Below are 18698 nucleotides of genomic sequence, written 5' to 3'. Positions count from 1 at the left end.
TATTGATGGCTATTTGGTTATTTATTAGTTCCTTTCACTTCCCCTCTTTTTTTTTTTTTTTTTTTTTGAGATGAAGTCTTACTCTGTTGCCCAGGCTGGAATGCAGTGATGCTATCTGGGCTCACAGCAACATCCGCCTCCCAGGTTCAAGTGATTCTCCTGCCTCAGCCTCCCCAGTAGCTGGGATTACAGGCACCCGCCACCACACCCAACTGATTTTTGTACTTTTGTAGAGATTGGGTTTCACCATATTGGCCAGACTGGTCTCGAACTGACTTCAGGCAATCCACCCACCGAGGCCTCCCAAAGTGCTGGGATTACAGACGTGAGCCACAGTGCCCGGCCTTCACTCCCTCTTTATTAGTTCCTTTTCACATCTGCACTTTGGAGTGAAAAAACAGCGAGGCAGACACAGTGGCTCACACCTGTAATCCCAATACTTTGGGAGGCCGAGGCAAGCGGATCACCTGAGGTCAGGAGTTTGAGACCAGCCTGGCCAACGTGGTAAAACTCTTGTCTCTACTAAAAATACCAAAATTAGCTGGGTGTGGTGGCACATGCCTGTAGTCCCATCTACTCAGGAGGCTGGGGCTGGAGAATCCCTTGAGCCTGGGAGGCGGAGTTTGCAGTGAGCTAAGATCAAGCCCCTGCACTCCAGCCTGGGTGACAGAGCTAGACTCCGTGTCAAAAAAAAAAAAAAAAGGCGGGTGCGGTGGCTTACACCTGTAATCCTAGCATTTTGGGAGGCTGAAGGGGGTGGATTGCCTGAGCTCAGGAGTTCGAGACCAGCCTGGGCAACACGGTGGAACCCCGTCTCTATTAAAATACAAAAAATTAGCCAGGTGTGGCAGCGTGCACCTGTAATCCCAGCTACTTGGGAGGCTGAGGCAGGAGAATTGCTAGAACCTGGGAGGCCGAGGTTGCAGTGAGCCAAGATTACGCCTTTGCACTCCAGCCTGGGTGACAGAGCGAGACCCCGTCTCTTTGAAAAAAAAAAAAAAGGGTGAGGTGGATGTATTAATCATTTTTTAAAAATCAAAATTATCGGCCAGGCAGGGTGGCTCACATCTGTAATTCCAGCACTTTGGGAGGCCAAGGCAGGTGGATCACCTGAGGTCAGGAGTTTGACATCAGCCTGGCCAACATGGTGAAACCCCATCTCTACTAAAAATACAAAAATTAGCCGAGCACAGTGGTGCACGCCTGTAGTCCCAGCTACCTGGGAGGCTGAGGCAGGAGAATTGCTTGAACCCGGGAGGCGGAGGTTGCAGTGAGCCAAGATTGCACCACCGCACTCCAGCCTGGGCGACGAAAAAGCAAGAGTCCGTCTCAAAAAAAAAAAAAAAATCAAAATTATTTAAGATTGAGTCTTAGTAAACAATTAGGGTTAGACTTATTTATTTATATATTTCCTTTGTTCTCAACCCTCAGGAAACAGTTAAGATGGAAAAACATTGAGAAATTATGCATCTAATTTGTTTGCTTCCAAAATTTTCTTGTAAAGAAATTTTCCAAGGAAGGTATAGTTACACATGGAACAATAACGACACTGCACACGAGCTCCTGAAAGAGATGGAAGTCTCCAGGATTCGAGTGTATGGTGCTGTTCTGTCTCCTATCACAGGAGTCACTGCATTTCTAAAATCCTTTACCTGCTACGGAAATTAAGAAATCACATTTGGGAGCAGCCCTTTATGATAAGAAAATCTCCATCATAATATCACAAAGGTTCCATCTGAGCAAGTCCCCCTGCTTGGGCCCAGCTTGCTGATTTGATCCTGCCAATCCAGAGAGACAGTTCAGCAAGGCCCTGCTGAAATTAACCAACCTAAAAGGCCCTCTTTGTCACCCCAGTGAAGTAGAACGAGTCAATTCTATACCAAGTACTTTGGTCAGGCAATAATGGACTTTTCTTTCCTGCAGTAGATCAGCTGACGTCAGTAGGTGGGAGGTCTGCCAAGGCACAACAGGCTGTCTCTGGGGAGCTGGGTATCTGAAAGTCACCAATGCGCTCCCACTGCAGTCAGCATTCAGAATTTTCATTTGTGCAATTACAGGAGACACCGAAAACCACTACGGGTTAGTAAGAGTTTCCCCCCTCTTAACCTGATAGGGAGCTGTCTCTTGTTTATCTACACGAGTTCCAGTTTCTTTTTGCTCCTAAAAGGGTCATTTCTGCAGACTACATTAAACAGAGGAAAATTCTCATAAATATCATTAAGAATTCCTGCCGTCCAAAGGTGCTACAACCTCTCACACGAAACTGTCAGTTACTGAAATGTCAACTCGGCCTGGGCGTGCCACATTCCTTCCACAACCGAGGCTGCATGCTGCAAGCACCCCACCCCTTCCCTGGCATATGCAGCAGACTGATTAGGCCGACTTCACAGAGAATGTTCCGGGCTGTTTCCAGCCATATGGGATTAACGCCTTTTGAGAGTGCCAGAAAGGAAAAATCTGGGAAACGTGCCATTAAAAAACAAACTCCAATCTTACTAGCCTATCTATCAGTTCCACTAACTGCCTAAAAACCACAACAGAGACGACTTCCTAGGAATGCAATCAACTGACTGCTTATCTCAAAGGAGCCGACTGTCTCTGATTTTGCCAATCAAGTCCGTTCACATGGAGACTGGAGGGGAAATGAAGTGCTAAGTATATTCTCTATATGTTTAAGGACAACTTCCCATTTAAGGTAACTTAAAAAAAAAGGTATATATTTGAAAAATATTATTAGAGAAGACTGAAGACATAGGCTATTTATAAATGCTGCAATGCAGCAGTCAAACGTTAGCTGCATCATTCAGCAAGTAATACGAATCTCAGGGGGATAAAGCAGGAATTAGAACTATGTCCTCTATTGTAATAAATAAAATGAATAAAATAAACTTGTCAGCATCCTTACAATACTGCCAGATCTCGGAAGAAGAGTGGGGTCTAAAGATATGAATCTTGGTTAGAAATTTCTAATTTACGGCCAGGCGCGGTGGCTCACGCCTGTAATCCCAGCACTTTGGGAGGCCGAGGCGGGCGTATCACGAGGTCGGGAGATTGAGGCCATCCTGGCTAACACGGTGAAACCCCATCTCTACTAAAAATACAAAAAATTAGCCGAGCATGGTGGCAGGCACCTGTAGTCCCAGCTATTCGGGAGGCTGAGGCAGGAGAATGGCATGAACCTGGGAGGTGGAGCTTGCAGTGAGCTGAGACTGCGCCACTGCACTCCAGCCTGGGCGACAAAGCGAGAAAGCGAGACTCCATCTCAAAAAAAAAAGAAAAAAAAAAAAGAGAAAGAAATTTCTAATTTAATCCAAAGATATAGCATGCTTCAGAATGATCCATGATATCAAACACAAACTTATACACAATATCAACTGAAAATGGATTCCTACAAAATAGATTAGACATAAATATCTTTGTCTTCTTGATGAATACCAAGAGACAGCTGTTTGAGGCAGTTCTTGGTATTTGGGGAATTTTCATTCCCCAAATAAAAATTTGGGGGTATTTGGGGGCATAAAATTTGGGAGTATAAAAATAAAAAAAATGGAGGGGTATTTACGGGATATATAGCTATATCTTCTTGTACAGGCAGAGGCAGTGGGTGGGAATCACACTGCGTTAAGCAACACAAAAGACTGCAGATACAAACATTTTCAAACCAAAGGTCAAATGCTCTGGACTCTGTAAACCTGGCACCTGCAGTTGAGTGCAGTCAGAGTTTCTCTACGGAATCTCAACAGAGAGAAAAAAATTATAGTGAAGCTGAAAGGAGTCTCTATTAAAAACAAAGCATTGGGATTGCCATTCTTTCAGCAAGCTGAATGTACTGGATGTAAGAGACATTTGGAATACTACAAAATGAATTCTGATTCTCAGGCAAGACACCACCAGACATACAGTTTTGCAAGAAAGGGATTTTTAGGGACTAACAGGATGAACGGTCATTTGGTCATTAGGTTATGGAAAAATTCATAAACATCACCCAAAGCAAAAGGTCACAGAAACCATTCATCAGTTGCTTTTGTTGCTTAGTCAGAACCCAAATGTGCAGAACCAACAATGTCTTTTTTCCGTGGCTTAGGATGCCAGCCTATTACCAAATTTCAGATTTGCAAAGCAAGAGAACTATATCCATGGATGTGGAAGGGCTTCCCTAAGAACAAACCACTAAAGAATTAATTAGCACTCATAAAATTGTATACCAGTTGATTCTCAGATCAAACAAAATTAACTCAAAACCAGCTTAGCTGCAGATTTTAGTGGCAGATTTGATGGTAAGCAGAGAGGTCAATAATACATAAAGGATGACTGAACACCATAAATAAAAACAATAAGTATTTTTGCTTAAACCACATTCCAATCAGGATTGTGGATCAGCATGTCAGCCTTCAAACTGATTAATTCATTTCAACTTGTTAGCGCAATTGTGCAGAGGTGAGCAGGGACTTAGCTTTAAGAAAGCAAAAGATTCATACTGCATTGCATCAAAATCCAGAAATGCAGATCAATATTGAGAAAACTTACTTCTGATTGCTTCCCAAATACTATCTTGCTGCTACTTACCTTTTAACCTGCAAAATTCAGATGAGAGGTATTTAAGTTCCTTATTGTTACTATGACTCAAAACAGGAAATGGTTATAATGTGGCCCATTTTTATAAACCTCATTTAAATAAATAACTCATCTGATTTATAAAAAGGCCTGCCTTGGATTTATCACCTATAATCACTAGAAATTTCCAATATTTATATTTCTTATTTTGGGATATTAAGATACTAAATTTTTTTTTGAAAAAGATCCGATTTAGAAAACAAACACTGTACACAAAGAAAACATATAAAGAGAGCTATTTTTAAATTTTTTTTTTTGAGACAGAGTCTCGCACTGTCACCTGGGCTGGAGTGCAATGGTGCAATCTTGGCTCATTGCAACCTCCACCTCCTGGGTTAAAGCAATTCTCCTGCCTCAGCTTCCCAAGTACCTGGGATTACAGGGGCCCGCCGCCACGCCTGGCTAATTTCTTGTATTTTTAGTAGAGATGGGGTTTCACTATGTTGGCCAGGCTGGTCTCGAACTCCTGACCTTGTGATCCACCCACCTTGGCCTCCCAAGCTTGCTGGGATTACAGGCATGAGCCACCGCACCCGGCCCAAGAGCTATTTTTTAAACATGAAAAGGTAAGCTCTATTTTATTATAGAAATTGTGGTGGAAGAAGTCAATGCAACAGGAAACAAACCCAAGTTTACAATATTTGTCAAATTTTAAAAACCCAATTTTTACTATGTATTTTCAGATTATTTTTTCCAAATATCTAGGATAATATGTTTAGTCCCTTGGTTCTTAAAAACCAAGTAGCCACCAATAAAAAGTCAGCAAACACTACATGCAAACACCAGAATGGTGGTAAGAAATTAATATATTCATGCTTTAAAGAGAGAGGGAGGTTAAAAAAAAAAAAAAAAAGGGAAGGCTTTGCAAACTTTCAAGTAAATTTACTAATACTTCTGATAATTTAACACCAAAAAAACCCCAAACAAATCCTAACCAATTTGTTTAACAGAAACATCATGCAGGCAGGGTTTTTTTCCCCCTTTCTTTGGATCATTCAACCTCTTTGACACGAATATGCCTTCACTGCAAGCCAGGCAAAACCAAAAAGGCAACCCGTTTTCTGCATGCTGGTCAAATACCTGGACTCTGCGTTTACGAAACGATGACAACATGATGGAGGAATGTGGAGTCTAAAGAGGGAGGGGGAAGAGCAAGATAACAAGCTTCTAAGGGCAAAGGGAACAAAATCATGACGAAAACAGATTATTTAAAAAATATGAATACAGATTAAAAATCCAATTTCAGGTATTTTCTCAATGTCTTCTCTCTGACATTCTGTATAGTGTCTAAATCCCACAAGGGATTTAAAATGTGGAAGGAGAACCAAGGTTCCCAGGTCTTGGCAGTTACTATCTAGATATGCTGCCCTGGTCAAGTCTCACTCTCCTTTGGGCCTCAATTTCCCCACTTGTCAAAGTAATAATACTGAATATACTTTTTCAAACTAAACATGCCTTCCTCCTGAGGATCCCAGGACAAGATGATTCCTAAATCCCCTTCCATTCAGCAATAAAAGAGCATGACTTCATGAAATTGCCACAAAGTAGAACTCAAGCCACAAAGATCTGACTTGGGCCTAGTTTGCCAGTACACTTACTTTACAAAATACTATTTCCTGTTCAAAATTGGTACAAGAGGAATATGCAAAAAAGGTGGAAGACAGGTGATGGTTCACAGCACAGCTGCTCCAGTCAAGTGGCCCCAAGTGATGAGCTATGCAGTCCTCCTCCTCCTCCGCATTCCTGGAGTCAGCATTTGCCACTAGGGCGTTGCATTCTTCTACAGTACAGCCGCAGCTGATACGCTGCAACAGACCTGAGTGCATAACTAGTGGGATCCCTGCATAGCCCACGGAGGACTGATTACAAAGGCAGGCCAGCCTTGAACACACTGTCCATTCTTAGTGTAGATTCAGCAGTGACAGGACATGGGGGACTATTCCTGAGATCCACTTTTCAAGATCTGCAGTTGACCTCCCACTTTGGATGAAGGCAGGTAAGAAAAAGCAGAAAAAATTCTAACCCAGGGAACCAAAAGACATACTTAAAACAGCTCTCCCCGTGTCCACCTCTTCATCAGATTGCTTGACAGGCTTACACTATAGCCTGTGACATATCAGATTTCTCCAATTATTAGATGACTACAAAACACATGGCCAAGACCAAAGCCTATCAGAGAATCAGTTACTAGGCTGATGGTTTGCCATTAAGAGCTGCTTCACACTTGTCCAGGATGAAGCAAAAATCCTCCTTTCCAGTCTCTCCATCAAGGTCCCTGGATAACAGTTAACACACTTTGAGGGTCCCTCTGAGTAATTATTGGCCCAGTTACTAAAAAAGGCTTATTGTTAATTTCCTGCACAGAGGCCCTTACTGCAGTACTTTTTTTTCCTCCGCAGCACATTCAATTTGACCTTTCAAAATCTAAGATATTAGTTAGCTGCAATGAAAGGGAAAATCAACGACTAGTTAAGGAGTCGGAACCTTGGCTCAATGGCTTCATATAGCTGAGTGTTCCTGCTGCTATTCCCAAGATTTTCTGTTTCCTGGCTCCAAGACACCCCCACCCTTCCATCTTTGATACATTCTGTTTTACTTAAGGCCAATTGCTATGACGACGCAATTTCTCAACCCATTATGAAAATACTTCATATGGCCTCTCTCCTGTTCTTCCCGAACAGCCATGATGGTAAGTTTTTCTAAAATACCATGATGAAGACAGAACAAAGGGCTTAAATATTTTAGGATCTATTATATAAAAGAGATCTGATTAGATGTTGGAACAGTTCAAGCATCATCTCAACCCAGCTTTCTGAGCTATTCAGGCTTTTCATTTAAAGCATATTCAACTCTTAACTTTAACAAGGCGCTTATTTAAAATGTATTTTACTCCAGTACATGAAAGAGACTTTAGAAAGCGGTGTTCTGGGGAAGCGTCTAATCAAATTCTCAGGGACAGCTTTCAAACAAAAGACTGTTCTATCATTCAACAGTGATATGGCAGAATTTTTGACACTGTATCTCGACTCGAAAGACCCAGTCCCAGGAAGCACACACACATACACAAACAAGAACGCTAAGCTATTAAGTTATTTGATTTGAGCCTCATACCATGCAAGCACCGCATTTACCTATTATTTACAAGCAAATCACAACTGGGAAGAAAGAAAAATGTTTATTACAAGGAAAGAAAAGGAGACGGCCAGTCTCCGACCCTTCTGCGTTCAGAGAGACGGCAGAGATTCGCCATGCAGGATGAAATTAAGGTCAGAGAGCCGTTTACGCTATGCTTGGGCTCCCCGGGCTCTTCCTCCCTCCACGGCTGGCCGGCATTGCTGGTGCGATTCAGAAGAACGAGCTGCAGAAGTCGCTCCCGGCCGAAGGAAGGGACCGGGGGCGGTGCGGGGAGCGTTCGGCAGGGAGGCGGCTGGCGAAGATCCCGACGAGGGAGCCCCCACCCACCTGCCGCAGCCGGATGGGGCAGGGCAGGGCCGCGCCGCAGCCAGGCTTGGGGGTGGCTGGGAGGGACCCGGCGGCCTCGCGCCCCCTCCCCCCGTCAGTGACATTCCAGCGGCGGCGCCGAGCCTCGGCCCGGCTGCTACTCCGCAGCCCACGCGCCACAAAAGCAGCGGCAGCGGCTTCCCCCACTCCTCAGTCGAATGGAGGCAGCCCCGCGGCCCGCCCGGCTCACCTGTCCGCGCGCCGGCCCCGCCCCGCCTTAAGAGCTGCCCAGCTGCCGCCCGGGGTCGGCTGCCCGGGGCCCGCTCCCTCCCGGAGCTTCCCGGCTGCCCCTCTCACCGGCTCTCGGGGGGTGAGAGGCGTGGGTGCGTCGGGCCGAGGGGTGCTGAAGGACCGAGGAGCCTCCGCGGCCTCCGCTCCGCGCCGTTCACTCCGCAGCGGGTAGTGGCGGCGACGCGCGCGCCCCGCCACTTTTATAAGCGGCTACGCGCGCTCCCGCGGCGGGCGGGCGCGAGCGCCAGGGGAAGCGCCCCGGCGCTGCGCGAGGGGCGGGGGAGCGCGCCGGCGGACCAAAGGGGGCGGTGCTCCCGCCGGCTCGCCGCCCGACCGCCGGGCGGAAAGGGCCGAGTGATCCCGGAAGGAGCCGAAGCCACGATGCGGGGGAAGAAGTGAGCGAGGGGCGGGCCGCGGGAGGATGGGGAAATGGGGCGCGCGCAAGGGGTGAGGGGTGATGGTGCAGTGAGGTCACTGCCTACGCCCTGGCCGGTAGAGACGCTCCCGCCTCACCTCCCTCCCTGCAGCTTGCGCCCCGCCACCGCCCGCCCTGCGGACAGTCGTCTGCATCGCACCACTCCGCCCTGGGAGCTCTTCCAAGACTGCGGAGAAGGGCGGGGCGGGGGTATCGCTGCAGTCTGGCTGGGGATGCTGCGCTCCCCGGCCGGAAAAACGCCCAGTCCCAAAGGGTGAGATCACCCGAGTGCGTCTCTTCCTGCTCACTTTCCCGAGGAGGAGGCTGGCGCTGGGGTCCCAAGTCAGCCTACTTCGGTGGGGGCTGGGGTCAAGAAGACGCGGATGATTTGGGGCCCCGGGTTTGAGGAGTTGGTGAGAGGAAAAGGCCAAATCCGAATCAGAAAAAAAATTAAGTCGACTAATTTGGGGCATAAAGCTGTCATTCTGGGATTTGGAGAGTTAATTTCTTATGTTCTTGGAGATTATGGGGGAGGGAAACGGCAGCGGCAAAATAATAATTTATTATATTCCTGCAGCAAAAGCTTTCTCACAGGTCGCCAGTGGAATAGGGTACATTCATTCTATTTCATAAACAAGACATTAAGGTTCTTTCTGGCACAATTAATCGAACTTTCCTTGTGTGCTAGGCACTATGCTAAGTATTTCGTGTTACCTTTTCATTTCTTAATCTTTGCAATAATTTTATGAGATGTTTTCCCGTTTTACAAATGGGCACTCTTACATAATGCTCATGTAGGCTAAGTCTCTTGGCCCAGGTCAGGCAGCTAGCAATTGGAAGAGCTAGGATTTACATCTCAGCAGTCAGAACCTTCCCTTTGCAACCGTATGTGTATTGCCTTCAAATAGAAAAGGGAGGCATTTTGATGCGGGTGGCTGCTGGGGTGCAGAGAGAGAAAAATAAGATTCTCAGAATTTCTGATCCTTAAAGTCCTAGCAGTTTAAGGGCCTGGCTCTAAACTCTGTAGCCAGAGCCCTGGATTAGGAAGCCCTTTCCCTATCCCCATTCCGGTGACAGCTGGGCCGCAGCCACTGGGAGTAACACCCAGATCATTCCTGTGCAGTCAGGCAGACAGGGAGCTCTGCAGCTTAGGAAGGCTTCAGCCTCCTGGTTACCAAGCAGCTCTCCTCTTTAAATAAATATAAAGTCATTGGGTACTGCACCAGAATCTGGGCCCAGACCTGGCACTGAGCTTCCTGGTCCTCTGCAGTTTGGCTTCTTTCCCCATGCCTGGGACCTGCAATACGGTTTCTAAGCTGTCCTGGCTGTAGCCATGATACTGAGGAAAAATTTCCCTACCCACTCACTCCATTGGAGTGGTGAGAAAAGGAGTGGCCACACCCCAGAAGCTGCTTTAGAGAATCTGTGTAGGAGAAACGTAGGAGCTGAGAGGCATTTCCTGCAATCTTCTATGTAGAGAAAACAGTGCTGGGCAACTCCTCCCTGGGGTGTGCATTTCTGGGAACAGCTGATGGTATCCGTGGCCTCTTCTCCAGCAGGTTGCAGTAAAATGTTTGATCAGATATTCAGCTCTGGGTACAAAATGGCTAACACAATTGTAGCTCCCTAAAATTTCCAAGACCTTCTGCTCCAGCAAAGAAAGCACCTTGGGACTGAGGGGCAGGAGCTATTAAAAAGGGAGGGTTTTTCTATTAAATCACCCTGGCCGCATAGTGAACTGGGGGTTTTGCTGCTTTTGCTGGATGCAAAACGAATTGGAGACCTAAGAGAGAGCTCTGTATTGATAGAGAAACTAAAATCTTATTTGATCCTTTGTCTGATCTGAGACATGGCCAAGAAACAGTATTCCCAGCGCTCTCCACCTCCCACCCACTCACCCTGCCTTCTCTGCACTTGGCACTTGAAACGAGCCATTTTAAAAAGCCATTCTTCACTGTTCTGTTGTCTGCCTACCTCACCTCCCACCAGTTTCACCATATGCTTAACACCCTAGTAGGTGTGGAAAGCTGGGGGAACAAACAACAACAACAAAAAAGCACAGGACAGTGTAACGGCTTCGTAACCAATCAACTCCATGTTCTCAGTCACACCTCTCCTGGCCTCCTAAAAAGCAGAGGGTTGTACTGAATTCTCAACTCCTTTTTCTAGTTTCAGCAATCCTCAGAAGGTTTGATAGGCACCCTAAGCTTAAGCATCTAGATAGTCCCAATAGTTTTTCAGGTTGTTGAAAAGGTCAACTGTTGGAAAACACACTAATTGTAGTGATGTGTCCATATGTTCCAGCCAGGGAAAGTCACTTGCCCACTCTCTCTGGGAGAGAGCCCTTTTCCTCCCCTCCCCTCCACACCCTGTCTCACCCCCTGCAAAGATAACAGGCCAGCACTTCCACTATTTTTCTTCCCTAGAAGGGAGCTGATTGGGAAGAGTCATGCTGGCAAGTGGACTGCACTTCCCACATGACATTCTGCAGTGTCAGAGCTGGCAAGAAATAACAGATCTTCAAAACACAGTGCCTGGTTGAACCTTGAAGGCTTTATGCTAAGGGAAATACACCAGACACATAAGGACGAATATTGTATGACAATTCCACTTATATGAGATCCCTCAAATTGTCAGATTCATAGAGACAGAAAAACTGTTTTTACCAGGGGCTAAGGGAAGGGAGGAATGGGTTATTATTGTTTATTGGGAACAGTTTCCATCTGGGATGGTGAAAGAGAGTTCTGGAGAGGATGGTGGTGATGGTTGCACAACACTGTGACTGTACATAATGCCACAGAACTGTACACTTAAAAATGGTTAGGCCGGGCTTGGTGGCTCACGCCTGTAATCTCAGCACTTTGGGAGGCTGAGGTGGGTGGATCACTTGAGGTCAGGAGTTTGAGACCATCCTGGCCAACATGGTGAAACCCTGTCTCTACTAAAAATACAAAAATTAATCGGGTGTGGTGGTGCACACCTGTAATCCCAGCTACTCGGGAGGCTGAGGCAGGAGAGTCGCTTCAACCCGGGAGGCGGAGGTTGCAGTGAGCCAAGATCACACCATTGCACTCCAGACTGGGTGACAGATTGAGACTCCGTCTCAAAAAAAAAAAAAAGTTTAAACTGTTATGCTCTATATATTTTACTACAATAAAAAAATAAAGCAAAACACAAGCCACTGCTTCTAAAATCATTAGAGAAGCAGCTTGATAGGCTCTGGGAGTGTGGCCTTATCAGGGTTTTAAGACTCCAGGTGACAGCAGAGATGTAAACTCCTCCCTCCCCTCCCCTAATCCGACCTCGTAATCCGGCTCCAGTCATTTCACATCTGTTCCCTTGCAGGGCCGCCTGCTAGGCCTGGTCAGTCCGTGTCCCTCCTGCTTACCTTGAACCCACTACTACAGTTAGTTTCACAAACCACGTCAAACCTTCTCAACAAGTTTCAGTTGTTTCCCATTTGCCTACGGAATAGGCCGAACTTTGCAGCCTCCACAGTCTTGTTCCAATTTACCTTTTCACAGCATCATTCCCTACAGTTCTTCTCTACTGGTCTGAGGTTAGCCTCTTTCCAAAACATGTTATGTCTCCAACTCCATGCTTTTGTGAACAATTTTTTTCCTCCGATTAGAACATCCTTTCCCAACACTCATGCCTCCTTTCTGCCTGAAAATCTTACCCATTTTGAGTATATGCAAGTAGAACCTTTCTGGAAGAGCAGTTTGGCAATGTGGATCAAAATATAAAATTTGCATGCCATTTGACCCAGCAATGTTAGTTACATCTAGAAATCTGCCTTAAGCAGGACAAGATGCATTTTCATTTGGGACGGGCGTGGTGGCTCACACCTGCAATCCCAGCACTTTAGGAGGCCGAGGCAGGTGGATCCCTTGAGCCCAGGAGTTTAAGACCAGGCTGGGCACCATGGCAAAACCCCATCTCTACAAAAAAAAAAATTAGCCAGATGTGGTGGCTTGCGCCTGTAGTCCCAGCTACTCAGGAGGCTGTGGGAGGATCACCTAAGCACGGGAGGTCAAGGCTGCAGTGAGCCATAACTGTGCCACTGCATCCCAGCTCAGGCAATAGAGTGAGACCCTGTCTCAAAAAAAAAAAAAAAAAAAGAATGTTAATAATTTTAAAAAAAATTAGGCATAACCTACTCACCAAGTGAAAAATGATTACAATTCATAAATTCAAGACTATATTCATGATAACAATACTTATTGACTTGAGAAAATATTTGAGGTGTTACTGAATTTTAGGTTACATGAATGGTACTCAGTCCAGTTAAGTAAGAATTATAGGCTGGGCGCAGTGGCTCACGCCTGTAATCCCAGCACTTTGGGATGCCAAGGAGGGTGGATCACCTGAGGTCAGGAGTTCGAGACCAGCCTGACCAACATGGTGAAACCTCGTCTCTAGACTAGAATTTCAACCCCAGCTTTCCTGGGTTTCCAGCTTGCAGATGGCAGATTGTAGGACTTCTCATGAATAAATTCCTCATAATTAAATCTCATCATATCCCTGTCTATCTATCCATCCATCCGTCTCCTATTGGTCTGTTTCTCTGGGGACCCTAATACAGTGAACTTCCATAGGCCTGTCACCCAGCTCCAACAGTTATCAACTTTCTGCCATTCTTGTTTTTTTTTTTGAGACTGAGTCTCGCTCTTGTTGCCCAAGTTGGAGTGCAATGGCGCGATCTCAGCTCACTGCAAACTCTGCCTCCCAGGTTCAAGTGATTCTCCTGCCTCAGCCTCCCGAATAGCTGGGATTACAAGCATCTGCCACCACGCCCAGCTAATTTTTGTGTATTTTTAGTAGAGACAGGGTTTCAGCATGTTGGCCAGGCTGGTCTTGAGCTCCTGACCTCAGGTGATCTGCCCTCCTCGGCCTCCCAAAGTGCTGGGATTACAGGCATGAGCCACCACACCTGGCCCATTCTGCCAAATAGGTAAGTAATCATTGATTACTTCACCTTTAACATAGTATTTCCAGGCCGGGCGCAGTGGCTCACACCTGTAATCCCAGTACTTTGGGAGGCCGAGGTGGGCAAATCACGAGGTCAAGAGATGTAGACCATCCTGGCCAACATGGTGAAACCCCATCTCTACTAAAAATACAAAAACTAGCTGGGTGTGGTGGCGTGCATCTGTAGTCCCAGCTACTTGGGAGGCTGAGGCAGGAGGATCGCTTGAACCCGGGAGGTGGAGGTTGCAGTGAGCCAAGATCACACCACTGCACTCCAGCCTGGTGACAGAGTGAGACTCTGTCTCAAAAAAATAATAATAATAATAATAATAATAATTTCCCAAACTTATTTGACTGCCAAGCCCTTTTTTTGAACCCTGTGGAAAAGCACTCTGGGATTTAAACCATCAGCTGACTGGCTCTCAGGCCTTTGGACTTAGACTAGATGAAATAAGTCTATCCTCTGTGCTCCTGTAACTTTTAGCTCAACCCATCAAGTGCTCCAGGTGCTTAAATCGCATTCTCGATTGAATTAAAATTCTACCTTCAAGTCACCTCTCTTGAAAACATGTTTAGAGTCAACATTCCATCCTTGCTACAGGTTGATGGCTTCAAGGTAACCTTAGTCACCAGGGTCCTGTTTTCAGGGTTGTAGGTTCCAGAGCTTGATTTTGTCACCTCATCAGAATTGTAAGCATGTTTTTTTGCAGGGTGAAAAGAGAGGTATCTTTTTTTTTTTTTTTTTTTTTGAGACGGAGTCTCGCTCTGTCACCCAGGCTGGAGTGCAGTGGCGCAATCTCGGCTCACTGCAAGCTCCGCCTCCCGGGTTCACGCCATTCTCCCGCCTCAGCCTCTCCGAGTAGCTGGGACTACAGGTGCCCGCCACCGCGCCCGGCTAATTTTTTGTATTTTTAGTAGAGACGGGGTTTCACCATGGTCTCGATCTCCTGACCTCGTGATCCGCCCGCCTCGGCCTCCCAAAGTGCTGGGATTACAAGCGTGAGCCACCGCGCCCGGCCAAGAGAGGTATCTTTTAATTTTGAAATAGTTTCCAATTTACATACTGGGAAGAAATACCATATACAGTTCACCCAGATTCCCCCATTTGTTAACCTTTGACCACATTTGCTTTATTATTCTGTGTTTACATATATAGACACACAGCTGTATACATATACACTGACATGCACACGTGTATACATATATACATATATACACATAGATATCCCCCTCCCCCCAGTCATTTGAAAATAAGTTGCAGGCTGGGTGTGGTGGCTCACGCCTGTAATTCCAGCACTCGGGGAGGCCGAGGTGGGCAGATCACCTGAAGTCAGGAGTTCAAGACCAGCCTGGCCAACATGGCGGAACCCCGTCTCTACTAAAAATACAAAAATTAGCTAGGCGTGGTGGCACATGCCTGTAATCCCAGCTACTCAGGAAGCTGAGGCAGGAGAATGGCTTGAACCCGGGAGGCAGAGGTTGCAGTGAGTGAGATCACACTACTGCACTCTAGCCTGGGCAGCAGAGCTAGACTCTGTTTCAAAAAAATAAATAACTTGCAGACATCATGCCCACTTACCTCAATGTGTATTTTCCAAGAATAAGAACATTCATTTTCATAACCACAGTACAATGATCAAAGTCAAGAGATGCATGTTGACACAGTACTGTTATCTAATATATAGGCCTTATTCAAGTTTTACCAATTGTTCCAATGTCCTTTATAGCAAAAAACACACCCACAGAAATATCTTTATTTTTGGTGCAGGTTCCAATCTAGGATCACATGCTGCACTGAGTATAAATATCCTGAAAGAGCTAAAAGAAAAAAAAAGTTCTTGAATACATCCATCTGGAAAAAAACTGATATTTTCTTAAATGGAGGCTGGCTTTAAATGAAAGGATAAATTCCTTTATAATGGGTGTTTTTGTAAATGCATCACATAGCCGGGAAGACTATAGTTCTAATCTGCTTTTTTTCCCCCTAGAGATAGCGTCTCACTCTGTTGCCCAGGCTGAAGTACAGTGGTACAGTGATGGCTCATTGCAGCCTCAGCCTCCTGGGCTCAAGCGGTCCTCCTGCCTCAGCCTCTCAAGTGGCTGGGACTACAGGCGTGTAACCTGTTTTTTTTTTTTTTTTGGAGACAGGGTCTTGCTCTGTCACCCAGGCTGGAGTGCAGTGGCGTGATCTCGGCTCACTGCAAGCTCTGCCTCCCAGGTTCACGCCATTCTCCTGCCTCAGCCTCCCCAGCAGCTGGAACTACAGGCGCATGCTGCCACGCCTGGCTAATTTTTTTGTATTTTTAGTAGAGACGGGGTTTCACCAGGTTAGCCAGGATGGTCTCAATCTCTTGACCTCGTGATCCACCCGCCTCAGCCTCGCAAAGTGCTGGGATTACAGGCGTGAGCCACCGCACGCGGCCGTTTTTTTTTTTTTTTTTTTTTAAGAGATGGGGTCTCACTGTATTGCCCAGGCTGGTCTCAAACTCCTGGTCTCAAGTAATCTTCCTGCCTTGGCCTCCCAAGTCGCTGGGAGTGCAGGTGTGAACCACTGCACCTGGCTTAATCTACTTTCTGTAGGTCCACAGGAAATCTAATGTCAGGAATTCATTAGGCAGGATGAAGAAAAGTGAAGAGGATTACCAGGTTTGATATAAGGCACTTGTAAGAAGCTCTGTGGCCCTTAGTGGAGCTTTTGGTTTTCCTGACCCTGAGATAGAAGATGTCAAAGCCTAATTATGTCACCGCTATCATCATAGAAAGCTTGGGAAGTAGGGGGAAAGCTCCTAGCACATGGGTGGGAAATCCTCAGAAATCTATTCTTCTATGTAAGGGAGGTGTAGAGTTTCTGTCCTCTTGGAATTTTTAATTTGTCATCAAATTTGCTTTAGTAGGACAATAATGTGACAAAAACATGGATCCTCAGCCTGATAAATGAGGTCAAGTTTGAAAGCGAGAAAGGAGACAAGTGGGTACTTGAATTAAAACCGAAGGCAGTCCTTAGTATTCTGCTGTAAGGAATCTGATGCTACTTTCCATCAGGAGCTGCATCTCTCATCTAGTAATCATTATCTCTATCCGTCAGTATCAAAAACCTGTCCTCCCAGTGCTCTCCTTTCTTGGTTTACCATTGAGATCCATTAGGAATGCCAGCATCGAATGACATATGCAAGACCATTAACCACTAGAGGAAGAATATTCAAATAATTCAAAAATCGTAAGAGATATTTCATAAATTTTCTTTTTAATGTTTTTATTTAAAATTTTAAAAATTTATAATAGAGATGGGGGTCTCACTATGTTGCCCAGGCTGCTCTTGAACTCCTGAGCTCCAGCAGTCCTTCCGCCTTGGCCTCCCAAAGTGCTAGGGTTACAGGTGTGAGCCATCATGCCCAGCCTAAGAGGTATTTTCTATGAAGTCATACAAATTCAAAGTGGAAGAGAAATTATATATCATCTCATCCAGTGATTTTTCATTTTGTTTTTGACAGATGAACTTTTCCATACATAATCTTACATGGAACCACAATATATCATACAGCACATAAAACAAAAAGGCTGTGGCAGAGAGGATCCCAGAGCTCCATTAGGACCCCTAAATGGTTGTGCAAAACATGAGCTGCACAACTCTGGGAGGTAGCATCCACCTCCATCATAATTTTATTTTTTAAAACTTTCCAGTGAAGATCAGAAAACCTGCTAGACAAATTCTAAAAGAGCTATAACACTCATAGATTTGTAGTTATTAACAGGGCAGTTGTCCAATAGAGGGTGGTAGTATCTTGAAGGAAAAGGGATGCCTTTTGGAAATTTGCTTTAAGCCTCTGTATGTTGACTGGCTACAGGGCTGAGCCCCATTCACTCAACATCCCCCTGTCCTGAAGTCATTGCTTCCCAACCTATTCCCTGTCACGGTACCTAGAAAATGATGCCTTTTTTTTTTCTGTTTTCTTTTTCAGATAGAGTCTTCCTGTGTCGCCCAGGCTGGAGTGCAGTGGTGCGATCTTGGCGCACTGCAACCTCCGCCTCCTGGGTTCAAGCGATTCTCCTGCCTCAGCCTCTCGAGTAGCTGGGATTACAGGTGTGCTCCACCATGCCCGGCTAATTTGTGTATTTTTAGTAGAGATGGGGTTTCACCATGTTGGCCAGGCTGGTCTCGAACTCCTGACCTTGTGATCCACCAGCTTCGGCCTCTGGAAGTTCTGGGATTACAGGCATGAGCCACCACACCTGGCTGAATGATGCTTTTTTTTTTTTTTTTTTTTTGAGACAGAGTCTTACTCTGTCGCCCAGGCTGGAGTGCAGCGGTGTGATCTCGGCTCACTGCAGCCTCTGCCTCCTGGGTTCCAGCAATTCTCCTGCCTCAGCTGCCTCTTGGGTAGCTGGGATTACAGGCACACACACCACCACACCTGGCTAATTTTTGTATTTTTAGTGGAGACAGGGTTTTGCCATGTTGGCCAAGCTGGTAAGATGTGAGCCACCACGCCCGGCCAAAAAAATTTGTTTTAGACATGGGGGGGGGGTCTCACTATGTTGCCCAGGCTGGTCTTGAACTCCTGGACTTAAACAATCTTCCCACCTCAGCCTCCCAAAGTGTTGGGACTGCAGGCATGAGCCACTAAGCACAGCCCATTGTGTCTTTCAAACATTTTAATATACTTTCACATCTCTTGCTAGATAAAATAGGGTCAGTTATTAGTACATAATTCCAAAAAAGGAAATGACAGAAAAAGAATAGTCCCAAGGTGTAGGTCAAGAAGACCAAAAGGAATAAATGCATACCGCTCTACACCTGGACTTTTTTTTTTTTTTTTTTTTTTTTGAGACGGAGTCTCGCTCTGTCGCCCAGGCTGGAGTGCAGTGGCGCAATCTCGGCTCACTGCAAGCTCCGTCTCCCGGGTTCACGCCATTCTCCTGCCTCAGCCTCTCCGAATAGCTGGGACTACAGGTGCCCGCCACCATG

The 18698-nt window shown here is 46.0% G+C and overlaps 1 protein-coding gene and 1 non-coding gene across 5 annotated transcripts in view; both read right to left on the bottom strand.

Moving 5' to 3' along the window:
• SPTAN1 (spectrin alpha, non-erythrocytic 1) overlaps positions 1 to 8545 on the bottom strand; it is a 78175-nt gene extending 69630 nt beyond the window's left edge. For 2 of the 4 annotated variants that reach the window (XM_030817949.1, XM_030817945.1), the window contains exon 1: positions 8413 to 8545. The gene's annotated coding sequence lies outside the window, so the exon portion shown is untranslated. The remainder of the gene's footprint in view (positions 1 to 8412) is intronic. The other 2 variants (XM_030817947.1, XM_030817946.1) reach the window with 1 other exon arrangement.
• An 8855-nt stretch (positions 8546 to 17400) lies between these two features.
• Positions 17401 to 17462, bottom strand: LOC115836483. Its single transcript, XR_004031561.1, has one exon. It is a non-coding gene; the product is annotated as a U7 small nuclear RNA (small nuclear RNA).
• Positions 17463 to 18698: the final 1236 nt, after the last annotated feature.

This window comes from Nomascus leucogenys, chromosome 8, assembly GCF_006542625.1.
Source record: "Nomascus leucogenys isolate Asia chromosome 8, Asia_NLE_v1, whole genome shotgun sequence".
NCBI lineage: Eukaryota > Metazoa > Chordata > Mammalia > Primates > Hylobatidae > Nomascus > Nomascus leucogenys.
Note: the sequence above shows the minus strand (reverse complement) of the source record. Positions and strands in the feature narration are given on the sequence as shown.